The following is a 27,263-nucleotide window of genomic DNA, read 5'->3' as shown; positions in this document are numbered from 1 at the left end:
TTCTCAATTCTTTTGAGTTCTCAATTCTGACGCATTGCCTCCTCTCCCTCCTGACTCCTGCTGTCTGGCATTACTCCACTTTATTCTACCACAACCTCCACCAGAGAAGACTTCTTTCCTCCTTGATTTTCCAAATTTCTATCCCCTTCAACATTTCTCTAAGTAGGTATTAAGGCAGAAGAGAACAGTAGTCCAGAGCGCAGGCTCTAAAACTACACTGTCTGCATTCTAATCTGAGCCATAGCACTCTGAGAAAGTTGCCTGGCTTCTTTAAACCTCAATTTCTTCATCTGTAAAATGGAGCTGATGATAGACAAGGTTCATCTTTAGGAATAAATCAAGGAAAGCACTTGGAATGCAGTAATTCAGTAACTGTTAGTGTTATTATTACAGACCATCCTTAACTTCCGTAAAATAATTATCTCACATATGACCCATGCTTTCACACATCCTACATTGATACTCCTAAAATACTGAATTTCAAATGTCAGCTGACTAACGATGTTGTCCAGTTAATCGGGACACTTGACTACCAGCTAGTAAGATAGAACAGGAGGTTGCATGTACGGGGACCTGTGGTAGTATTAATCCTTGAGCTGATGCAAAGCAAACTTTCTGGCAGATTTTCGTTGTTTTTTCTAGTCAGACACCATAAATATTCACCTAGAAAGTCACGATTACGTTTTTTAAAAGATTTTATTATTTGAAGAGAGAGAAAATGAGCAGGGGGGTGGGGCAAAGGGAGAGGGAGAGGCAGAATTCCCTGCTGAGCAGGGAGCCTGGGAGTTCGATCCCAGGCTTGATCCCATGATCTTGAGATCATGACTTGAGCCAAAGGCAGATGCTTAACTGACTGGCCCACCCATGTGCCTCCACATTTATTTTCTAATGAAGTTTGTTATTGTTTATAATAGTGTTAATATTCACATTGTTCTGAAATTTCAGGATGATGTGCTTTTACCTGAGTCTTTTTGTTGTTACTCATTTTGCTGGACACTCAGAGGCAATTTCCCATCTTTAGACTTACTTCAGTTTGGAATTTTTTTTTTTTTTTTGTAATTTCTAGCACACCATTTTCTCTGTTCTTTTTGAATTTAGATGCAGATCTCTTGGATCAAGTCTTTAATTTTCTTTCATTTATTTCCCACTATACATTTCTTTGTCATTTTATTTTCTGGGAGATTTATTTTCTGGAGTATTTTATTTTTGGTGCAATTATAAGTGGGATTGTTTTCTTTGTTTCTCTTTCTGCTGCTTCATTATTAATGCATAGAAATTCAACAGACTTCTTTACATTGATTTTGCATCCTTTGACTTTACTGAATTCATTTATCAGCTCTAGTAGTTTTCCGGTGGAGTCTTTTGTATTTTCCATATAGTATATCATGCCTTCTGCAAATAGTGAAGGTTTTACTTCTTCCTTACCAGTATGGATGTCTTTTCTTTTTGTTGTCTGATTATTGTAGCTAGGACTTCCAGCACCATGGTGAATGAAAGTGGTGAGAGTATTCCTGATCTTCAGGGAAAAAGCTCTTAGAATCAGTATTAACTCTTCCTTAAATGTTTGGTAGAATTCCCCTGTGAAGTTGTCTGGTCTGGACCTTTGCTTATTGGGAGTTTTTTGATTATTGATTCAATTTCAGTGTTGGTAACTGGTCTGTTCAAATTTTCTATTTCTTCCTGCTTCAGTGTTGATAGGTTATATGTTTCTAGGAATTTAACTATTTCTCTTAGGTTGTACAATTTATTGTCATATAATTTTTCATGATATTCTCTTACAGTCATTGTATTTTTGTGGTGACATTTTTTATTTCTCCTCTTTCATTTATGATTTTGAGTCCTCCCTCTCCCTCTCTTTTGGATGAGTCTGGCTAAAGGTTTATCAATTTTGTTGATCTTTTCAAAGAACTAGCTCCTTGTTTCATGGATCTATTATTTTTGCTTTTTTGGTTTCCATATTATTTATTATTGCTCTAATATTTATTATTTCCTTCCTTCTGCTGGTTTTGGGTTTTGTTCATTCTTATTTTTCTAGCCTTTTTAGGTATAAGATTCAGTTTTTTATTTGGGATTTTTCTTGCTTCTTGAGGTAGACCTGTATTGCTATAAAATCTCTTGTAGAACCACTTTTGATGCATCTCAAAGATTTTGGACCATTATATTTTCATTTCCATGTAATTTTTAATTTCTTCTTTCATTTCTTGTTGACCCATTCATTATTTAGTCGCATATTATTTAATCTCCATATATTTGTGCTCTTTCCAGATTTTTTTCTTGTGATTTCTAGGTTCATAACATTGTGGCCAACAAAGATGCATGGTATAATTTTGATCTTTTTGCATGTGTTGAGCCCTTTTTTGCAGCCTAATATGTGACCTATTCTGGAGAATGTACCGTGTGTACTTGGAAAAAAAATGTGTATTCTATTTTGGGATGGAATGTTCTGAATATATGTGCTATATCCATCTGTTCCAGTGTGTTGTTCAAAGCCACTATTTTCTTACTGATTTTCTGTTTGGATGATCTGTGCACTAGTGTAAGTGGAGTGTTAGAGTCCTCTACTATTATTATATTACTACTGATTAGTTTCTTGATGTTTGTTATTAACTGTTTTTATGTATTTTGGTGCTCCCATGTTGGGTGTATAAATACTGAGAATTGTTATATATTCTTGTTGGATTGTCCCCTTTATTATTATATAGTGTCCTTTGTGTCTTGTTACAGTTTTGTTTTAAAGTCTATTTTGTCCAAAATGAGTATTGCTACCCAGCTTTTTTTTTTTTAATATCCATTTGCATGATAAATGTTTCTCCATCCCCTTACTTTCAATTTACATGTGTCTCTAGGTCTGAAATGAGTCTCTTATAGACAGTATATAGGTGGGTCTTGTTTTTAATCCATTCTGTCACCCTGTGTCTTTTGGATGGAGTGTTTAATCCGCTTAAATTCAAAAGTAATTATTGACAGATATGGATTCATCGATATTATGTTTCTTGTTTTGTGGTTGATTTTGTAGTTCTTCTCTGCTCCTTTATTCTTTTATGCTCTTTCGTGGTTTGCTGATATTCTTTAGTGATATATTTTGATTCCTTTTTATTTTTTGCATATCTATCCTTGGTTTTTGATTTATGGTTACCATTATTAGGTTTATATACAATATCTTCTGCATATAGCAGTCTATATTAAGTTTATGGTCTCTTAAGTTTGAAACTGTTCTTTACTATTCTCTCCCCACTCCACATTTTAGATATATGGTGTTATATTTTACATCCTTTTATTTTGTGAATCCCTTGACTGATACACTTATTTTTACTGCTTTTATGTTTCCTACTTTATTTTATTTTATTTTATTTTTTATAAACATATATTTTTATCCCCAGGGGTACAGGTCTGTGAATCACCAGGTTTACACACTTCAAAGCACTCACCAAAGCACATACCCTCCCCAATGTCCATAATCCCACCCCCTTCTCCCAAACACCCTCCCCCCAGCAACCCTCAGTTTGTTTTGTGAGATTAAGAGTCACTTATGGTTTGTCTCCCTCCCAATTCCATCTTGTTTCATTTATTCTTCTTCTACCCACTTAAGCCCCCATGTTGCATCACCACTTCCTCATATCAGAGAGATCATATGATAGTTATCTTTCTCTGCTTGACTTATTTTGCTAAGCATGATATGCTCTAGTTCCATCCATGTTGTCGCAAATGGCAAGATTTCATTTCTTTTGATGGCTGCATAGTATTCCATTGTGTATATATACCACATCTTCTTGATCCATTCATCTGTTGATGGACATCTAGGTTCTTTCCATAGTTTGGCTATTGTGGACATTGTTGCTATAAACATTCGGGTGCACGTGCCCCTTTGGATCACTACGTTTGTATCTTTAGAATAAATACCCAGTAGTGCAATTGCTGGGTCATAGGGCAGTTCTATTTTCAACATTTTGAGGAACCTCCATGCTGTTTTCCAGAGTGGCTGCACCAGCTTGCATTCCCACCAACAGTGTAGGAGGGTTCCTCTTTCTCCACATCCTCGCCAGGTTTCCTACTTTTCTTACTCTTACTTATGGTCTTCCCTTTCCACTAAAAGAATCCCCTTTAACATTTCTGTAGGTCTGGTTTTGTGGCCATAAAGCCCTTTAGCTTTTATTTGTCTGAGAAAATCTTTATGTCTCCTTCTATTCTGAATGATAGGCTTGCTGGATAGAGTATTCTTGGCTGCAGATTTTTTTCCTTTCAGCACTTTGAATATATCACTCCAGTCCCTCTGGCCTGCAAAATTTCTGCTGAAAGAATCCATAGATAGACTTATGAGATTTCCCTTGTATGTAACTATCTTCTTTTCTAATGCTGCTTTTAAAGTTCTTTCTTTACCACCACTTTTTGCCATTTTAATTACTATTTGTATTGGTGCAGATCTCACTGGGTTGATTTTGTCAGAGGATCTCGGTACCTCCTGGATCTGGATATCTGTTTCCTTTCCCAGATTAGGGAAATTTTCACCTATTATTTCTTCAGATAAAATTTCTGCCTTCTTTTCTCCCTCTTTTTCTTCTGGGATCCCTCTAAGGCAAATAATATGCTTAATGGAGTCACTGAGCTCCTGAAGTCTATTCTCATTTTGCATAATTTTTTTTCCCCTTCACTAGCTCGGCTTGATTACTTTCCATTATCCTGTCTTTCAGGTCACTCATTTGCTCCTTTGCTTCCTATAGTCTTCTACTTATTTCTTCTAGTGTATTTTTAATTTCATGTATTGTGTTTTTCATCTCTGACTGGTTCTTTTTTTTTTTTTTTAATCACTCTGTTAAGGATCTCACTGATATCCACTACTCTTTTCTCAAGTCCAGTGAGTATCTTTATGATCATTACTTTAAATTCTCTATCAGGCATATTATTTATACATTTTTTTGCATAGGTCTCCTGCTGTAGTTTTGTCTTGTTCTTTCATTTGGGACATGTTCCTCTGTCTCTTAATTTTGCTCAACTCTCTATCTGTTGCTATCTGTTAAGAAGGTCAGCTATAGGGGGGCCTGGGTCTCTCAGTGGGTTAAAGCCTCTGCCTTTGGCTCAGGTCATGATCTCAGGGTCCTGGGATCGAGCTCCACATCAGGCTCTCTGCTCAGTGGGGAGCCTGCTTCCCTTCCTCTCTCTCTGCCTGCCTCTGTGCCTACTTGTGATCTCTGTCTGTCAAATAAATAAATAAAACCTTAATTAAAAAAAAAAAAAGGTCAGCTGTATCTCCTGCTCTTGAAAGTAATGGCCTTATGAAGATGAGGTCCTTTGTGCCTTGTAGTGTAGTGTCCCTTGTTCAGGAGAACCTGGCATTTCAGGGGATGTCTCCTGCATGTGTTGTGTGCACACTGCTGTTGTGCCCTGGCCACATTCTCCTTCGGTCCAACTGTTTGCAGAGGTTCTCTTTGATAATTGTGGGCAGTGTTTGGTCCTTGGATGGGGTAGGACATGCAATTTTAACAAGGTGTGCCTCAGGCTTCTATAGGGCCAGCTGTCTCCACCACCAGTGGGACTGAGGCTTCACAAAGCATGCAGGTCAGGAGACAAGGTGTTGGCAAGCTTTGCACAGGTCTTCTGGGCCCACAACACTGGGATTGAGGCAAAAGTGACCAGAAAGGGTGGATCTGCCAAAGTGTGAGGGGGTGGGGCCTGGTGTAAGAAAGTTAGTGAATGCCAGTTCAGCACTGGTTCCTGCAGGTGGCCATGTGTTTATCCTGAGGGGTAGAGAAGGGAGATTGTGCCTGCCAGTAAATTTGTTCCTGGAGAAGTCCCTTAACAATCCCTGCCCCTCCATGATGTGCTCTGAAATGAGTAAACTACTCTTCCTCCTATATGTACTAGGTGTTTTTCAAACTACTGCTTCTAGACTGTATCTCCTTGGACTGTTTGTTGTGTTATCTCTCTAGGAGTAGGGACCTGGCTTCCTATCACCCTCTGGGTTCTTCCATATCTGAGTTAATGATTTTTAAAATTCCAGGTTTTAAGTTCTGCTGGTTGTAAGAACTCACACAATTCAGTCCTTCCACTTTCAAAGCCAAATGTTATAGGGACTCAGAGTCCCTATGTGGACCCCCTGGTGTGATAATCTGTTTCTCTCCCCTTTCCATGCTCCTTGCTCTACACTACCTCTCACATCTCTGCCCTTCCTACCTTCTTCAATGAGACTTCTGTATCTTTGCTTGTGGAGTTTGTTCTGCTAGTCTTCAGGTCATTTTCTGGGTTATTTAGACTAATGTGTTATCTAGTTGTAGCCATGGACAAGGTGAGCTTAAGCTCTGGTTACTCTGTCATATTCCCAGACTTGCCCTCAATCCCTTATTATACTTTTAGAATAACAAAATAAGATTTCTTGGAAGATCAAGTCATTTGTGGTGTATGTAAAACATTTCTAACTCTAGCAAACAGGGAAATTAAATGATCTGGCAACTTCAATATAATACATATTAACATAAATAACTTTTCTATATTTGTCCTAAATTTGGAAGTATGTATGAAGGACATTATTTAGTTGGCTTAAATAAAACATCTCTACAAAATACACATATTAATCAAATGCTATATATGCTGTGAATATGTTGGTAATACATAATAGTCAACAAATCACTAAAGAGAAATAAAAACAAGAACCAGAACTTGTCCAATATATAACCCTAAAGTTTAATGCATTAGAAACTGATGCTTCCATGTGAAGGTTCAAATGTCATGCTTTAAGCAAGATAATAACACAGTGGCTTTTCTGGTGAAACTTTTTTCTGCACCTTCATCAGCTTACTTTGCTTATGAAAAGGTTGTCCTCACTTTTGCTTACTTACAAAGAATTTTATTTCTATCTTTTTTTTAATCTCTTGGACTCATCTTTACCTCTCTGATGATAAAGCTGTAGGTTGCTAGGCCAGGTCCTATAGCAGCCAAGAATCAAAGCATCTGGTCTCTTCATAATCACACTGATTCCCTAGATAGCTATATATTTTACTCCAGAAGGAAGAAATTGTTTATATCTGGCTCTCATCCTTCCTTAGTTTGCATTATAACCAGAAAATTATGTATTCTTGAGTTGAACCAGCTCACAAAATAACAAATGAGTAATGATACTTGGCTCTTGTTTTCCTTTTTAATTTTAAAGGACATAATGTGTGTTATCTCAGAGAATGTCAGTTTGCTGATTCAAATTTGACCATGTGGTTGAATCCAGCTGCCCTTTATAACTCTACTTTTTATATATTTCAAATCTCTTTCACATTCCAAATAGCATAAGTGAATGCATTTTCAAGGCCAAAATTGGCATTCCCACTCCGATTTTTGTCGAGAACTATTCCACTCTCAGAATGAGCTTCTTTAGGCCATAACCTTTTTCTTCCCATACTCCAGAACCTTAAAATCTGGGGCATATGGGATCACTACACATTACCTGCCAAGGAGATTGTCTAGCTAAAAATTAATTCAAATGCGTGTATTTTTACAAAGTTTCAAAAATGAGCTTTCATTTATTAAATTTCTATAGCACTTTTCTCCAAAGATTCAATGTATCTTAAACACATGTTACAATATACTCTAAAATAGGTGTTTCCAAATTTGGGATTGTATGTGAGAAACTCTGCTAAAATTATGAATTCCAACTGCAAATTATTGAACGAATGAAAGGAAATTCCCAAAGCATTTAAAAATTATATATATATATATATATATACCCATACATGTATATGTGTGTGTATATCTATATCTATATCTATCTATCATCTATCTATCTATCTATCTATCTTTTACAGGCTTGTTAGCTCTGTCAGAACTTCTTCCCACAAGAATTGCATGATTAGGTTTGAAACAGTGAGTATTACCTATAAATACAGGCATTTAACTGTTAGGCAGTTTTCTGCCTAACAGCCATTTTTGTCTAAATGTCAAGTGACAGGCCCAACAGGCCTTGGATGTTTTTAAGGTTGGACTTACAGGGGTTCGGACCTCTTTTGCAGTTAATATGCTATTTCTTTTCATTTTGCTGTCAGTATTGAAGCAAGATTGAGCACAAGGGAGTTGTCATCAATGAATTCTTGTTCCTTTGATAGCAGAAGGAAAAGAGCATGAGGGTGATGGAGCAATTCCTATCCTTCTCTTCTTGGAAGAGGAAAATAAACACATTATAATCTTTAAGTTAGAGGTAATTCAAAAAGTCAGTCATGCAATTTAGAGACAATTTCTCTTTCTTTGCCACTCCTTCAAACTACAACAATAATAAAAGAAACCCCATAATCAGAGAACCAGCTCCGACCTCCCTATCCTAGAAATCCCAAATTGTGGGCTTCGGTTGCATTCTACCCTGTTCTTTTCTTTCCTCTCTTTTTTACTCAGGTGGATTGCTTTCAGTTGGGGCAGTCTTCATTCCACATGAGCTTTGAAATCATATCCTTGGATCTGTATAGAACGGCAGTAGTTCAAAGTATTAGTAGCAGCCTTCCATAGTATTGCTGCCATTAGATCATTATGACTATTCTAAGGTTCTGCCTGTGAGCATGGCATGAATTTTATATTTGGAAATAAAATCCTCCCGGGATACCACAAAGCTGCACGCCAGTCTTGCCCCTTCTTGAAGGCCGTTAGGATTGGCTGCCCTGGCTTGGTCTTGTGTTACGCAGGAATAAGTCCTGCCGTGTTTGTTTCACATAAGAACCCCTTCAATTTGTTTATAATGATTGGAATGATATTATTAGGTGAACAAAGCTACTCAATGGTGACATTTATTAACCAGTCATATCATCTGTGTTTAAATCTCCTATTACATTTCAGGGAAATAGTGTGAACCTAACTCCAGCATAACTTTTCTTTAGGGACCATTGCTTTGTATTGAGTTTGAAATAAAATAGAAGAACATAGAGAGCAGGTTTTATTTCCAGGAGAGCATTTCACTTAAGAGGTTTACACTGAGCCAGATTATGTATATAGGCCCACAGAAATGTAGATGTTGAAACTTTTCAACATAGCACTGGCTAGCTATAGGTCTGTCTGCATGAGTTAGTCAGTATGGTTCATTCCTAAAGAGGGATGTAGGAATTGGAATAAATAATGCCATTAAAGTAGAATAGAGGTATAAGGAAATAAATGGAAGAAAACCATGTCTATGAAAATGAAGTCTTCCTCTGCTTGACTTATTTCACTTAGCACAATCCCCTCTAGTTAGGAATAGAGTGGAGGACCATAGAGGATGGGAAGGAAAACTGAATGGAAAGAAATCAGAGAAGGAGACAAACTATGAGACTCTGGACTCTGGGAAACAAAGTGAGGATTGCAGAAGGGGAGGCTGGGTGGATGGGGTAACTGGTTGATGGCTATTAAGGAGGGCATGTGTTGTGATGATCACTGGGTATTATACGCAACTAATGAACTTCTGAACACTACATCAAAAACTAATGATGTATTATATGTCGGCTAGCTGGACATAACAATAAGACAAAAAAAAAAGTGAAGTCTTTTAAGCTGGGAGAGTGATGGATTTCCTATAACACCTCCATGGGGATGAGTGTGCATGTGTGGGATAATGCCCACTCTCTGGGAAGAAGGCATACAGATATCAGTGACTGGGTGAACTACCATGTGGAGAAATTAAAACATGATTGAAGGATGACAGCCTGTTCATGTGAAAGCAAGAAAGGCTGGCATGTATATATGATTTTGAATGATAATGGGATGATATACTTAAAATTTTTATTTTGGAAAATCTTAAATATTATCCAAGAGCAGAAGGAATAGTTTAATGAACCCTCATATACCTACCACTCAACTTCAATAATGAATTCATGGCAATCTTATTTCACCTTTATTTCCCCTCTCCCAAATAATGTTGTACTAGACATCTTTGTACCCATAATTCCTTCTGTATGAATCTATAGAAGGTAAGAAATTAAAAAAATCACAATGGTAACATTATCACACCTATAAAAATAGTAATTCCCTCTATCATCAAATATTCAATCAGGATTCCAATCTCTCTGATTGTCTCATATTTTTTATAGTTGGTTTGTTTAAACCAGAATGTCAACAAGGTCTTCATGTTACCAAATGATTGCTATATCTCTTAAGAACCTTTTAATCTATAAGTTATATCTCTATTTTTTCTTTGCAGTTTATTCATAAAAATTGGGTCATTTTCTCTGTAGAGCTTCCCACACTTTGGATTTTGTTGATTGCATCTCTCTTTTATTTCCTATGGAATAGTAGTTAGACTAAGAGGCTTGATCTGATTCATGTTTGATTATTTGACAAGAATACTTCATGGGTGGTATGGTACACTTCCATCAAGAGGCACATAATGTGTGGGTTTTATTTTTGGGGATGTAAGCAGCCACTCACGTTTATTGCCCAGATCTATTATTGCATTAAGTATTTGCAACAAGGACTTTTCTTCATTTCTTTGCTAGGAAATGTAGTTTAGTGAGAAACTTTTCCTTAACAACTATTAACAACTTAACAACTCCCTGGAGCAGAGTTCATACAAGAAAGGCAAATTAAATATTTGTTTTTCTTTATTTAGGTGGTCTCCTAATACTCTCTATGATCAATGAAATTTATTTACTCTAGTACCACTATGAAAGCATCATATTTAACATATTTGATCAGTTTTGATCCTTAGCAATTATTATTATTATTACTATTATTATTATTATTATTAGATGCTCAAGCTGTCCCACTTTTAGCTGGTTGGAGTTGTTTCAAATTGGTTTCATTCTTTAGCATAGTCGCTTGTGAGAACTATCTTGCCTTTTGACATAACTAGATGTCCCTGTCTCAACTTGTACATTTCCTACACAAGACCTGGAAAATCAACCATTTCTTTAGGAAGCCTTGGTTCCTTTTAGTGGGAAATGGAAATTAGGAGTGTTCATCACTTTTGGTTTGTAGTTTGTTTGTGGAATGGTTTGCATTAGGGCTTGCCAATATTTCTGAAGTACATGGTGCTTGTTCAGCTCACATCTGTTCAATGGCATTATTTACAATTGAATCAGGACGCTTTGTGTTGTAAGAAACGGAAAATCTGACCCAAGCTAACATGAAAAATAAAGGAATTTTATTTTCTTTGTTTCTTTTTTTATAGCTGAAAAATCCAGAGATAAGATTAGGTTCGAATGAGGCTTCCAGTTTCTTTCTGTCTCTGCTATATACCTTTCTTAACGTTGGTTCTATTCTAAGACTTGCTCTCCTCATGGTCCTGAGTGGCTGTCATCCACTCTAGGATTGCATGCTTCCACATTTACACCCAGCAAAAAGCATCTTTGTTTCTTCCTTCCCAGAAATAATTCTGAGATTCTCTCTGAATGAAAATTTTTAGTTAGGTCATGTGCTCAAGGCAGAGCCAAAAACTTGTTAGATAGATGGAATGTGCTAATTGGTTTAACCTAGATTACATATTCTACTCCTGGAGTTGGAGATAATAAGAGCTTCTCTGAAACCACTTGAATCTTCAAACAGAAATTGGGACTGTTGGAAAGGAAGGGAGGGAGTAGATACTGGAGAAGGTCCCACAAATATCCATTATTGCAATATAGTATTTTTTTCTTTTTTCTATTCATCTATCATTTCAGCTATTCATGCTACCCTAGGTCCTATTGTAAGCATTCAGGAGACAAAGAGGAGTAAATTATAATTCTTGGTCTTAAGGGATTTGTAGACCAATATAAGTAGGCATCTTATCCTTCCAATAACTATGAGAGAAAGATACAGAGGGTACATTAGGGTCCAAGGAATGAAGTATCATTTCTATTTGGTCGAGGTCTTTCCAGTGCAAAGATTTCAAGATTCTGTGGTTATTTTATGATAGATTTGTTATTGTCCATGGAGCCTATACTGGAAGACTCAAACACTGAAACATCATAAAAATGCTATTTCTTCTCAATGGTGGATTCATCCAGAAAACTCACATCTCTAGCACAAAGTTATCAGGTTTATATTAACTAATCTCTGGAATTCTTTTCTCATATGGCCAGAAGGGATAGGATATTAGTGCTCATTTATCAATGAAAGCAAATTGTGCTGTTAGTGAAAAGTTGCTTAATCTTTCTAAGCTGTTTCAGATATCATCATGACATTATATATTTGTAAGTTAAAAGAAAACCAGAAGCCAAATCCAGGTTTTTACTTTGGACTGACCATGTGATCAGGCGTAGAGTTTGGATTATAATATAAAACTTCTCTACCACATGAACTATAAAAGAGCAGAATTTGGTAAGCCAATACTCTTAAATCCCTTCTAGGCAAGTTTCATCTTAAAAAACAAAAGGAGTACCCTGCAGAGAAGTCCCACAGCAAAATATCTGGGTATGAAGATCACAGTCACAGTGATGAGATCATCAGTTGAAAAATAAATTAAAAATAGCTTGATCCAACTTAGTATAGAAGGTACAACAAGGAAACGATTAATTTAAAGCAAACACATCTTTAATTTCTTTAATACGATTATGAGGCTATAATGATGGTTACCTTTTCTATTTTGTCAGCTGGTGTGAGGTCCAGTAACAAATTACAATAATAACTTACTCTATAAAATACCAACTTAATCTTTTAGATCCATGAAGTGTCACCTAATTATTTTTTTAATCATTAAAGTGACCCATGCATTCCTTTCTCAACCTACTTTTCATCATTAAAATGGTTGGAACTTGTTAATTGGCCATACCTTGCCTTAGCCTCCCATTCCCACTCACTTTTATTAACAATATCTTGGAGACCTATCATACTGTACTGCAGAAAACTTACTGTGGTCAAGTTTGCCCTTGGAAAAGTGTCGGGGGAAAAAAATCAAACAAAGTCAACAATCTTCAACCCAAACCCACCCATTTGTGCTATTTAATAGGGCGTTCCTGATGTGAGCATCAGTTCTGGCTGAGAGTTGCCACAGAGTACAATTGTTTATGCTGTGCCACAGTGTGGAGCAGACAATACCACACAATCAAAGCCTTCACACTCAAACAGACATCACACTCTGTAATTATATTTGTCTGACAGATTATTATAATTGTACATGGCAGGTAGTGTAAAGCAGCTCCTTTTTACAGCTTAAATAATGTGGCATATTCTGCATACTCTAAATCAACCTTGCAGAAGGTAAATTATGAAAGCTAAATGCATGTTGAATGTTTTTATTTACTCTTTTAGTTAGCATCTTGTGTGGTGCTAGACAGCAAAAGAGTATTGCCTTATTTTGCCTGGTAGTATTTCATTTAACACTTTGTTGTGCAAAGTTCCTTTCTGGATGGCAACTTCTTTTATTTTGCCATACCCAGGACAACTCCAACAATGATTAATTGTAATGTTTTGCCCCACACCCAAATCAACCAAATATGCCACATCACCAAGAAGATAAAATTCATTTATTAAAAAAAAAAACAACCCACCTTATTAAAAACTCAATTATATGGTTCTTTTCTGAAAGCCTTTTGAGCTAAGGACAAATCTTTTGGTAAGGCCTTCTAATGTTCACCGTATCTCATTCTCCTTTCCTTCCAAGTATATGAGAGGGTTACATTTCTCTACCATTGTGCAATTAGATGGGGCCATGTTGACTAGCTTTTGCAATTGGTTGTGGGTGGAAGTGATACATGTCATTTCTAATATTGATATGTGCTTGGCAATGTGTGAGACACTCCAGTGCCCTCTTACCGTGCTGGTGACTGAAGAGTCTATATGTTCCAGAAGAAGTGGCTGTTAGAAGGTAGTGTCTTTGTCAGCCTTACTCCCTGAGTAACTGAAGTTGAGCCTCTGCTAAATTAATTAGTTTATTTAGCTTACCCTGACTGATACATGATTCTTCAATATTTGATTTGTCTATGTTGGCCACATTTTACATTAGATATATTATATCCATCTGTCATAGTTTTTATACTATGATTCTACTGTTCCAAAAATATATATGATAAAGTAATAAAAGTTACCTTATCCTGAGGACTTGACAAGTTCTGACATGGCATGTTCTTTACATACTCTTATGTAATCCTCATAAAAATTTACAAGATGAGATCAGTCAGGTTAAAGCAGATAATTGATTTCCCAAGTCCTCACAGAAGCACTGTTCAATCTGTCCTCTCTAGCTTCAAAATTTATAGATGTTCCATTTCACTATAGGGTCTCATGTTATTTTTTTCCCTGAAATTAAAAAAAAAAAGAAAAATAAAGATATTTATATTTTCCAACATCTTACAGTGTTCTCTTTATTTATTGCCTGTATTGATGTATGGGGTTAGGTGCTCCATAAGGCAAATCTTAAATAGCAAAGCACTATCTTCAGAAACTATTATTCTAAAAGGACATGAAACAGATATAAATTAATTCAAATAAAATGCCTGTTGTTGGGGCACTTGGGTGGCTCAGTTGGTTAAGCATCTGACTTGTGATTTCAGCTTAGGTCATAATGTCAGGGTTCTGGGATTGAGCCCTGTGTTGGGCTCTGTGCCCAAATGGAGTCTGCTTGTCTTCCCTCTGCTCATGCTCTCTCTGTCTCTGTCTCTTTCTCTAAAATAAATAAATGGAGTCTAAAAAAAAAGTGGCTGATGTTTTAGACACTCAATACAACTGTGAAATTTTATCAGGTATGTTCATGAAGTTCTTGGATGTACTCTTAGGATTGTCAGTTTCATGTGTTTATATCTAGGCATTACAGTACATAGCATATCGCATGTTCTAACCCATTCATGACAGTTGTTGCTACTGAAGCCTCTTCAATATTTTCCTAAAGACAACATTTTCTGATATTTTCTAAATTTTCCCATTGTTCCAGTTTTTAGAGTATAACACTCATTGAGGAGTTTTTAAAAACCAATTTGTTTCTTACTAATTCACATAAACTTCCCTATTCCAATTTGTTTCTGAAATACACATCAAAGTATAAAAAAAATCTTGCTCTGCTTATTTATTTCACTGCTTACTTATTTCCAATCTGTACCATTTTATATGAAGCTTCCCTAAACTGCCAAGTTCTCTTCTATGGGTCCCTGTCCCTGGCCTCAAATGATTAGATTACTGGAAGATCTTTAATTTAAGGGGAGTTAGTGCATAAGCAGCTAGTCATAGGTGATTTTGCATGCCTAGAAAGATGATCTTGGTCAATCAGATTCATTTCCTAGAACTGAAGATTAGGAAATTAAAAAAACTAACCTAGTATCACACTTGATCTTAGCCAAAAGGCTGAGAAGCGATAAAACTAACCTAGTATCAATGGTAACAAAAGTGGCAGTATTTTTCTGACTCCCTGATTTTTTTTGACAAGTAAGTATTATAAACTTTATCATCTGGGAACTTCCTGCAATGTGAGAATTACCAAAGTAACATAAAATCAGGGTAGGGATGTTCTTATTAAGAGAAGGAAGCTTTAAGGCAGAGCAAAAATACTCCATGGAAGATAAAGCAACAACTCAATGTTCTGTGAAGTATTAGATCCCTTAGTGAAGATAATCTCTATTGCTCTGAATCATGGAATCCATGAAAATATTACCAGAACCAGAAAAATTACCTAGAAAGTGGGGCAGGAAAAGAACTTGATCTTAATACTTGGATCTACAACTTTTAGTAGAAAATGAGCAGCTTGGTAGCATGCAGTTATACTTATAGTCAGTAATTGTTTAAATAGTTTAGAAATTTGACCTTTACCCAACTATGAGATTAAATAATTCAGAGAAAAAGAAGTCTAGTATTGTTAGAAATTATGGACTGCTACCTTTTACATGCGCTTGATTCAAACGTCTTTATTACCTGCTTTAAAAAAATTGTTCAGTTAGAGAAAAGTCAACAATTGCTTACATTTAATTTGATAAGTCACCAAAGAAACTTTGATATTGAAAGGTATGGGGGAATTGTACTAGATTGAGAGCCAGAAATCAGGATTTGGGGCTCCCTCAGCTCTGCCTAACTTTCAGTGTGGCCTTAATAGTCATTCATTCCTTATTTCATGTATTCATTTAATTATCTATCTACAACCAGGATGTTTGAATTTGAATACCATCCCTGTCATTTACTAACTGTGGGATCTCAGGCAGATTATTATTTAATCTCCATTTCCTTATTTGTAAATGAGGATAACACTACCTACCTCATAGGTTTGTTGTATTAACTACATAATATACTTATAGCAGTACCTGACATACAATAAGGTCTAGTAAGGACTGAGACTAGGGTGAGGCAAGAGAGGTACCTAAAGGGCAAAATTTAAGGAAGTGCTTGCACAACCCTGAAAGAGCAAGCCTCCTCAAATTTTGCCCTGCACCCCTCCATCTTATTCTAGTCCTCATCCTAGGTTAAGCTATTATTGTTCGTTCATTTGTGTATACTTTCTCATGGAAAGGTGCAAGGAGACTTTTGGTAGGCACACAAAAATGGGGATATTTAGAATTCCTACTCCATCAATTTTTGTGTGGACTACATGAGATAATTCACATAAAGAGCTTAGCATAGTATCTGGAATGTAATAAATACTAAATAAATGTGAGCTTTAAAAAGAGAAAGGTGATGGACTTGGTAACCTCTAACATTGCCTTCTACCTCTAAAAATCTGTATTCTAAGACCTAGCTAGTTAAAATGTTGTAATTATTGATAGCTGCTTTCAAGAAAGGTGGCACCAACATTTAGCAGTGTAACTCTGTGGGGGTGGGATCATTACAGAATAAAGAGAAAACATGTTCTTAGTCTTTAGGGGCTCACAATCAGGCTGAAAAAAGGCAGGTGAATAAGTAAAACATATTCTCATACATATGTAACAACACTATCTATATCCAAATACACATTCCATGGGGAATGGCATGCTGTTGAGATGGAACTCTTTGGAAAGCTGCTTTATCTTCCAATCAGTCAGGAAAGATTTTGAGAAAGAGGCCAGCTTTGAGTGTTCTTTGAAGTGTTCACTAGAAGAGGGTCATTATTTAGTCTGATGGAAGTTTGGGAAGGTGTTAGAAGGATGGCAGATAGAATGGGTGAATTTTTAGGTTATAGCTGAATCACTGAAAAAATGAGAAGGTAAAGGTAGACATATTAAAAAGTGAAATGATAGGATAAAGGAACATTGTTTAGCCTGAGGATATGCAAGAGAGATATTGGATGATCTTGATGGGCAGGCCCTAAAACTTACTGTGGAGGTGATGGGACCCTTAAAAGTTTGTTAATGTTCATTTGCCCATCTCACCTATCAAGATGAGCCTCTTACATAATTGATTATCTATTGGCTGTTATCTAAGGGCCACAGAAAGTACAGAACTGCTGAAAATCCCTGTTAATTTGGCCCAGATTGGTATAGATTATATTTCTGTCAAGAGAGATTTGTTATAGGAGGTCTGGGGGGTCTCCCTTGGTTAAGCATCTGCCTTCAGCTCAGATCATGATTCCAGGGTCCTGAGATTGAGTCCCACATCAGGCTCCCTGCTCAAGATGCCTGCTTCTCCCCTCTGCTTATCACTCTGCCTGGTTGTGCTCACTCTCTCTGTCAAATAAATAAAATCTTTAAAAAAAAAAGAGAGAGATTTGTTAGACCTTCTTGTTATTAGTTAATTGGTCAACAAGTGATAAAGGTCCACATGCCACTCAAAAGTAGAACAACATCTTTATATAACATAAATTAAGTATTGCCTCTGATATTTGTGGAAAATATAAGAAAAACATAAACATTTCCTAGTGGCTTTGACTTTGAAGTAAAGACATACCCAATGTAGATGCTTAAATATTTCTCCAGTGGCATGCAGCATAGTACATGTTATACAGTAGGTACCTAATAAGTACTTGTTGAATGAATCAGTAGATAAAAGAGAATTGTCTTTGGATTAGGTGGAAGTAATTGTGCAATGTTTCTTAAGTGTGTATATTATTTCATATATTTATTCTAAGGATGATGTTGCAGAAACAAATATATATGAAGTACACATTATGGAATTATAGAAGTAAAATGTTAATTGATGCAGATGTAATTATTTTTTACAAGTTTTCAGATAAAAGAGTTGTTTTGTGTAATATATCCTTAAGATTAAATGGAAGTCAATAGAAAAGTCTAAGTCACTAAATTCACAAGAGTTAAAGCCTTTTAGAGCTATAAAATGTCTTATGAGGAGTGCAGATGGAGGCTTTGATATTAAAAAAGAACTTGCTATAAGTTCATTACCATCTTAATTGGGTTGTGGAGGCAACCCAGATATCCCACCATAGGCAACACAGTATTCCTTAATGGAATACTACACAGCTATTAATGTGTTATTGAAGTTGGAGAGTATTTAACCACATGGAAAGATATTAACAAAACATTAAGTGGAAAGAAAAACACCAGCTTAAAAATCAGTTTGTGTCAGATTAACCTATTCAAACATGCACAGAAGAAGCCTGGAATAATAAGATCTAAAATCAGCAAGGATCATTTCTGAGAGAGAGAATCACTGATTTCTTTCTTCCATGCTTATGTGTTTTTTTTAATCTAAAGAAAAGGATATGTATTTTTAAATAGTTATTAAATTATTTCTTCAAATAAAGAAGAGACCAAAATGATCTGCAAAAACTGGGGACGCTACTTTTTCTTTGTTTCAATATTGAACTCAATGTCAAAATCCAGCTGCCTCTGACCTTGAATTTACTTATGCCAATGAGTCTCCCTTTTGCTTGTTGCATGGATTTAATGTCTCCTATTTTAATACAGCCACATCCTACCAAGTCCTAAATTTTACTTCAAAAAATAGATTTATGAACTAGATGACACACTTGCTTTTTGGTACCTGAGCTTACTTCTGGTTACCATGAATATTTAGGAGTATCGAGCATAGTGGCTCCATTCTGCCCCATAAACTTCAATAGAGTAAAGGCAGTCTCTGGAGTGATAATGGCATATGGTCTGTGAGGACAAGTATGTTTGCTGATGAAAGGAATAAAGATAGAGAGTCAGAGAAGACTATTATCTGGATCCACTTCCGAACTGACCAGGGCCTGTAGAAAGGTCAAGTTAGGCTGCTTAGCATTTTAAAAAAAATGATTTGATTTGTTTGCTTAATACAGTGTAAGTACCTCTGTAAACACATATAGTGTTTTAACATTATGAGCTTATTAAAATAGTAAATCTGTGGAGAACATCAAATCTTCACACAATTATGCTTGAACCTAATGTACAAGTGAAAATAGGCAATGGTAATAACATCATACAACACTGGAGACAATTTCTCAGCCTGCAGGTACAAAAAATGTTATTGATTGCCTGAGCTTTGTGCCAGCTCCTTTTTATCTGTCTGCTTGCTGTTTTTCATTCAAATTATAACACCTTTTCCTACAAGATAAATTAACAGGTTTTTTCCCCCCGAGTTTTAAGTTTAGATCCTTCGAAAAGCTTAACATAAAGTAGAGTCATTAGGCTTTGGTAAGAGGCCAAATTTAGGCAAAGCAGATACAAAAATACTTCATGTAAAATAAAAATTCAAATATGGGATGCATGCATGGAGCTGCCTGATTGCTGTATTTATGAGGGCCTGCAGGTTTGTTTTAATTTCTTCCTGCATTCATGAATCCTTGTTTTTATTTTTTTGCCATCCTTTCTCTTACTGTAGGGGGTTTGTATTTGGCTTTCATTTCCCCTTCCTGGTCCTCTTTTAATGAGGAAATTAATTTTTCTTATCATTCATTAGAAGATTTGTTTTGAAAGGTAAAAAGTGTCCTCTATTCTTCAGTAATCATTAATTTAATAAGGCCGAGTTCCATCTTGACTGTAAAGAGGTGTAAGTGAGCATCTTGGTTTGGAGGTATAGAATGGAGAGTGTGAGAGAGGAAAGATGGTAGATAATGACAATCTGGAGCCCAAAGCTCCTCATTTCAGAGACAGCCTTGACTTTTAAATAGGCATTGTCCTTAAAATGTATCCAGGCTGGGGAAAAGTTGTAAGATAAATGGTATCCCAGGTGGAGGACATTTCAGTATATTTCCTTGACATCTTAGTTGAATGTGTTATTTTCCTAAGGTTCTGAGACATACATTTGTGAATCAACACCTACTATTAAGTATCTACTAAGTGCAATCACTTAGTTTGTATATATAAAAGCAAGGAGCAAGCAGGGTCCAGATTTTAAGATGTTTCTAATCCAGACATGTTAATACCATCCCATTATATAAGACTTTACAGACTTAGTCATTTGACTTTTAAATTAATCCTAAAAAGCAGATAAAATGATTTCCAACTTATACATGATAAGAGTGGGTCTCAGAAATGGTAAGGATCACACAACTAGTAAGTGGCAGAGCTGGGACCTGATATCAAATCACCTGATTTTTTAAAAAATTCAATTTAATTTTTTTTTTTTAAGTGTAATCACCTGATTTTCAATCCACCTAGCTTACTGGTTCTCACTGGGGAGGGGGTGGGAATTTGAAACACCGAGGGAATATTTAAAAATGCTTATTGCTGGTGCCTTTACATGTTCTGGCATAAACTCTTTGGGTTTAGATAACTACCCTCTCCTCTAGATGGTCTTAGACAACTGAAGAAGGCAAAGTGAGGTGGAAGAACAGCCTCAAAAATATAAATATTTAAATATATATACGCATTTCTTTTCAGATGTTTTTGATATTCCTGCTCAACACAATTGCCCAACCAACAACTGCATGAGAAGAAATAATAATAGAAGGCAGGGTACAGTAAATGCCACTTGGGTAATGACAATAAGAATGTTGTGATTTCAGAGACCAGAAATACAATTTCTAACTCAGGTGGTCAGGAAAGTCTTTTAGAACAAATCAGGCCTTAAAGGTGAATAAGAGGAATGTATGACTCAGGAAGTTCCTGAGGCTAAATACTGAGAGAAGCTCAACCATATTTTTCTTCGGAGTGCCACCACTTGCTAGCTGTTCAACATTAGGCAAGTTTGACAATCTGAGGTTCATTTTTCTCACCTATAAAATGGGAATAATAACCAGCTCACTGGGATGCTGTGAGGAGTAAATGAGAAAATAGATCTTGATTCCTGGTATAGTGCCTGCTCAACATTCTGCTCAACAAAGTGGCATTCCCCGCCCTTCTCAAAGTTCTAAACAAAGTTTCTCAAATTCTTGGAAAATTTTATACCTTTTCCCACCTTAGCAGCGATAACCGTGTTTCCTCATCTGTGGAGTCTGTCTGTCCTAAAAATCCTCTTTTAGAAGTTACATCCTCTAAGAAGTCTCAGGGTTTCTCTCCCTGGCATGTGATTCCGTCCTTTCTGAATTCTCTTAGAGGACTCCTCACTTCTGCTCTTCCCCTCATTTCACATTGTCTAGTGGTGCCTTATGCCTTATCTGCCTCCTGTTCGAAAAGTTGTCTTTATATTGCTGCAATATCTAGCACAGGATTTTATTTTATTCTTTTCTGAACAAATTTGGGCAAACTGGATGCGAAAGCCTTCATGTTCCCTTTGATTCTGGTGTGATAGGCCTGGACCCTAAATTAGTTCCTTGAGCTGGGGACTTGCTTCAATCACTTGGGATTTTTCTCTAATCTGTAACAGTTACACTAATCGGATTTAAAACTGACTGAACACTTTTATTATAGCTTTCCAGAGGTATGCATTAAAATTTAACACTGTTTCCTCTTTGAACAGAAAGAAAGTACTTATGGTGTGATTATATAGGATTAGAATTTTTCATTAAAAAGGGTTTTAAACACTTCGGCAAGTAGAAGGCAGAAACCTATTTAATGAGTTTTTAAAGGTAGTGAAAGTAAGCAAAGTTTAACAGAACCGTTTTTCCTCCCCTCACAAAAAGCTTCTCTTTCACCTCAATTTACCAGGCCATGCACAAATCATGGCCTGATGACTTGTAAAGGACTGCCATTTGCACACAGCAACAGAAGACTAAGCCTGTTATAAAATGAAGGAGAGATTATAGAGAAATCTAAGAGCAGATCAGAATGCTTCACAGCCTCAAGTTTGGAGAATTATCTGAATTATAACTAAGGTGATACTATAGACTCCACGCTTAACTGGGGAATTATGTTATGGTTTGTGATATCCTAATAAACTTACAGCCTAGATTCCCGAAGAAAGCCAAAATGATCTGAGACTTTGAAGGTGGTAATTGAGATGTGGCGTTGTCTTGTCTGTGTGGCTCACAGTGGCGATGGATGCATGGGGCTTATCCTGTGTGGCTTGGTATTTATGGAGGTTGGCAGATGTGGTGCCATTTAATACTACCCCCATCACCACATGCAAATGCAGAAGCCACAGAATACAAAGCCCAGGCCTCTGGAAACAGGAAATCTAGCCAAAATATTTAACCAAGTAATTTTATCACTGCCTTTGAAATGGCTATGGTATGCATTTTAGTTGGGTTCAGGAGCACACATATCTCAAATAAAGGACTTGGGTTGAAATAAATCTACCTCAGATCTGTTTACCCAGCAAGATCTAAAGATTCAATTTTCTAAGCATTTCTGAAATAAGAGTTGTTGGAATTAGAGCAAGGCAGCTCAGTGGCAACAGTTTAAGTTTTCTCTGATGTGAACTCTGATAGGAACAGAGTAGCTATTGGAAATGTTGTGTATACATTCTCATTTATGGCTAATTAGAAGTATTTTTGTGACTGAAGAAGGGGAAATGTGTCATGGGTGTCAGCACATTGCGCTGCACAGTTAATAAGAATTGGCACTAAAGCCACATGTATCATACTTGGAAGCAAACTTTGATGAAGACACAGTTTTAGAATTATTGTGTATACATTCTCATTTATAACTGATTAAAAGTATTTTTAAATCTGATATCTAGGATAGTGACATGAATGTCAGAAAAACGTATATACTAACAGTTATATATCTCAATTAAGAAAAAATAGACCACCAACGTGGACTTGCACACTTCTTGAAGAACTGAGATTACCAGGAAACGGGAAAGAGAATCCTTCAGGTCAGACCAGACACCTGGGAGGAGGGGTGTTTGCCCTGTCGCATCAGTATCCAAGTGGAACCTTTGGGGTCATTTCCTTCCTTTTCTTTCTTTCCTTGTCATCCTCCTTTTTCCTTCTTTTTGTTCCTCCCTTCCTCTCTCTAACTCCTTTCTTTCTTTGCTCTCTTTGTTCTTTCTTTTCTTTTCTTTTCTTTTCTCTTCTCTTCTTTTCTTTCTTTTTCTTCCATCCAGGAAGTAGAGACTGCTTACTTACCGGAGCAGAGTGGCTGCATGTGAGTGGTTACCGAGGCCAGAATAACAGTGAAGCTTATCTTTTTTCCCTGCCTAACTGACGGTGTACTTGAGCCCTCCAGTTATTTTCCTTCTCAGTCAACTATAAAGAAATAATAATAGCTAGTCTTTATTTATCATTTACTATGTGCCAGGTACCATTCTGAAAGCTTTACCTATATTTCCTATTTAATTTTCTTAACAGCCCAATGAAGTAGGTAATATATTATATCCATTTTACAGAGGGGGAAACTGAAGCCCAAAGAAATGAACTAACGTGTCCAAAGTCACACAACCATAAGTGACAGAGCCAAGATTTGAATATAGTTGTCAGGTCCCAGAGTTTGTACTCTATACCACTATCCCAAACTGCCTCTCCATATTTTGTTTTTAATCTACAACTACTGAAAAACTTAAAACCGGAAAAGTGTGAGGTAGAAAGTAAAAGCCTACCTGAAATCCCATGGTTCAGAGGTGATTATTGTTAGTATATTGGTGACTCTCTCTCTTTCATCTGTTGTAAGCACGTACTCATATTTGTATGGTTTTACCTGAATGGAATAATATGTCACAGACATGGCTTTTAAATAAAGACCTCTTTTTGTTTCACTAACCTCCTCTCTTCTATTCCCATATACACAAACACATTTAAAAAGCTAGCATGTATCCTTTTTAAAGTATATATACATATAGAATTTAAAAATAAATGCTTACGTATACATTTGCAAATAAGGATGTTTATGTACAGATATGGAGCTTTCTGAGGGGCTATTTTTGTTTTGTATTACAAAATGACATCATATCGTAACACTACTCTGCATCTTCCTTATCTTACGCAACAGTATGTCTTAGAAATTTCTGATTAAGGAGCGCTGGGGTGGCTCAGTCGGTAAGTCCACTGTTGATTTTGGCTCAGGTCATGATCTCAGGGTCCTGAGACTGAGCTCTGTGGAGTCCACTTGAGATTCTCTCTCTCCTTCTGCCCCTCCTCCCACTTGCTCTCTCTCTTTTTCAGGGGGAAAAAAAAAGGCTTCTAATGTCAACTTGATTAGTTTACCTCACTTTTTTGGGGAAGTGGAGAGAAGGCAAGGGAGGGGATAATCTTAATCAGCCTTCACACTCAGGACCCTGAGATCATGACCAGGGCCGAAATTAAGAGTGGGAGGCTTAACCGACTGAGTCACCCAGGCACCCCAAATCTCACTCTTTTTTAATGGCTGCATATTATTTCACTGCATGGCCATTTTTATATATTCCTCCAACAACAAAATTCTGCTGTTAATATATTCCTTCCATAGGTAGAATTTTGGCTGTTTTCTCTCCAACGAAAAGCCGGAGACAAGGACTTGCATGCCTGTTATTCATTAGGGAAGCGATCCAGGCCGGAGTCAGGAGTGCGACCGGGGACAGTGAAACAGAGAAGGTACGAAACTGGGGTTTGTGCCCACAGTGGGCCGGTGGATTCTCCCTGTCTGAGTGGTCTTACCGACAGAGCCTTTAAAACATGGTGGTTATGCTTCGGCCCACATTCCCCACAATCAGGAATCGTTTCTCCGGGGCTAACAGCTTGGCGTTTGCAGGCTGCGCCTGCGCGGGTATAAAGCCCCGGGGGCAGATGGGAAATGCGTGTGGGCCGCATGCGTGGTTCTGCTCCTCCTGCCCCGCTGGTTGCCGCTTCAGTGTCTGGAATGGAAAGGTGGTTTCAGAAGAGCTGAGGCTTCCGGGACAGCAAGCCTTTCCTCCTTTCCTCTGTATTTTCCCATCCTGGACATCCATGGTTTTTATGCAGGGGACGAACTTTTACCCTTTGCCCTGGCAATCACAATGATAGTAATATAGCTTGTCTTCCGTCCCAACTTTGTATCGAATGCCCTACACAGTACATCTGCGTCTTTACAACAGCCATTTATCAGGTGGGTGTTTTATGTAGGGAAGACCCAAAGAGATTATGAGGGAGGAGCATTTGTACCCTGTTCTCTTTGTATTCTCAGTGGCTAGCATAGGCCTGTTGCTTAAAGAATATTCAGTCTGCACTTTTAAGGGAATGCCGCTGAAGTAACTTGTGCTCAGTTACATACCCACTATGTGGCAAATTGGCCTTTAAACCCAGGACTTTTTGTGTCCAAAACCTGTATGTCTTTTATTAAACCCATGAAGCCTAAAGAATTTTGTGAAACTTCTTGTACATTTTAAGGCAGAATATGTAAAATTGTTCATCCTAAGTTTTTTGAAAGCTTATTTTTTAATGGGAAGAGGAAAATACAAAACATTTTATAAAATAAAATAAGATGAATTTGATACATTTAGGCTATGTTTGTGTTATGATAATATGAGTTTTAACTACTTATTGAATAGCATTTATAGACCATGAAAAACATTACATGAAGTTTTTATTTTTAGATTTTCATCCACTCTGTCTTGAAAATCTTGAAAACTTTATAGTTGTGTAAAAAGGAAATAGCATTACTATCCTAAACTACTTCAGTTGTTTTGAATCTGGAATATTACAACAATGGCCAAGCTTCTTCCATAGAGAGATTTGTTTAAAATGGAAAAAATTGGGGAGCCCCATGAGTATAGGGTACAGCAACTAATCTTTAAAGGGGACTCCTAGAAACCAGTATTTGCAGTCATTCTTTGGTTTGGCTCCTAATAGGGTTCTCCTGCATCTAGCAATGTACCACAAAAAGGGTTAGGATGAATGAGGTGTATTTGTCGTTTGAGAAGTCATTGTCTTAGATTTCTTGGCCTCTTTAATAAATCCTCTTGATCAGACTTTCTTGAAACATTTTCTTCTCCTGACTTTCTAGTTTGTTTTTATTTTTTTAAATATAAGACACATGTTAACGACCAAAAATTAAGCCATACAAAATACAAAGAATACAGAAAGCACCCTAAATCCCACCACCCAGATAAAACATTGTTATCCTCCTCCCTAACTTCGATGTGACATTGCCTTTTGGTGATTCATCCCTTCCTTTCTTTGTGTTTTGGCTCACTTCTTTTCTTCCTTCCAAAATATAATTTAATTCCTAAAACAAAACCTATGGGTTGGATATAATCAATCTCATTTTATAGATGCAGAAACTGATCTCTCCATGCCAGTGAAGATCTCTGAATTCTGTGATCTGTGATTGTCAGGGTAAGTCCGAAATCAAAGTTTCATAAATGTCTCTATTTTAAACTTCTAGAGATGCTAACCTGCATTTGGAAGGTCAAGGGTTGGCACATCTGTCTCTAGAATCCTAGGATGGGATTCTCTTGAAGAAAGTTTTCTCTTATGCTTTTGTGTTTCCGTCTGTTGGACAGTAAACCAAACAAGCCAACAACAAAAACTTTAGTACAGAAAATAAGCACATCTGTAGTAAATTGTTTCACTTCAAAAAGACTTTGGGCCATTGTAGTTTGAGGATAAAACCAAGCTGCTTGTCAAGGTTCTTTTACTTCTCTCTCTTGGGTTGTTTCTTATTTATTTCATCTCCATGAAAGTATGTTATGGTTTGACAAATAAACTGTGGATACTCAAAAAAGTGCATTATGTTTCCAGAATACACTGTCTTCTCACAGTCATTTAGAATATGCATTGAAATTACATATAATTAAATAGAAGAATGAAATTATATTTGGAAGCCATTAACTAAAAGTGCCTACCTTTATGTCTTTCACCATAATTCTTAGGCCTTACAACAAAGAATGTATTTCTTTATCTACCTAGGAGCAGGGCTTTCTATGTACTTCTTCTGAAGTGAAAAGATTTACCTTCTGGCTGTTGAAAATAATGTGCTAACTGAGGAAATTAAAAGGAAAAACAAAGCGTAGGCTCAGTGTGATTAACTTATACCTGGGTTCCAAGTGGCCTGTGAATTATGAGATGTAAATTACTAAAAGATTAATACTTTATTAATATTGTGTAATCAGTTGAGAAGACTTTCCCCAGAGGATAGCACACCAGTGTTTTTCTTCCAGAAATGGTATCAAGTCACAGATCAAGAGTTATCTGGGGAAAGCAGTGTGTTCTTCCCTATGCTTGAATGCACTGAGTTGGGCTAGATAGAGCAGCCTTCCATCTGTGAGTACATGCCAAAAGTCTGGGAGCCTTAAAAGTTGAAGTGATCCAT

At 36.7% G+C, this 27,263-nt stretch overlaps 1 long non-coding RNA gene across 1 annotated transcript in view; it reads right to left on the bottom strand.

The window, feature by feature from the left end:
• The window catches only part of LOC131835341 (uncharacterized), a 30,010-nt gene extending 5,264 nt beyond the window's left edge, over positions 1-24,746 (bottom strand). Inside the window, exons 1-3 of the long non-coding RNA XR_009355138.1 lie at positions 24,632-24,746; positions 23,599-23,696; positions 13,935-14,145 (exon numbers count right to left, since the gene is read on the bottom strand). This is a non-coding gene — a long non-coding RNA (uncharacterized LOC131835341). The remainder of the gene's footprint in view (positions 1-13,934; positions 14,146-23,598; positions 23,697-24,631) is intronic.
• Positions 24,747-27,263: the final 2,517 nt, after the last annotated feature.

The sequence above is a fragment of the Mustela lutreola genome, chromosome 7 (genome assembly GCF_030435805.1).
Source record: "Mustela lutreola isolate mMusLut2 chromosome 7, mMusLut2.pri, whole genome shotgun sequence".
Lineage (NCBI taxonomy): Eukaryota > Metazoa > Chordata > Mammalia > Carnivora > Mustelidae > Mustela > Mustela lutreola.
The sequence above is the reverse complement of the archived record's forward strand: the minus strand, read 5'-3'. Positions and strand labels throughout refer to the sequence as shown.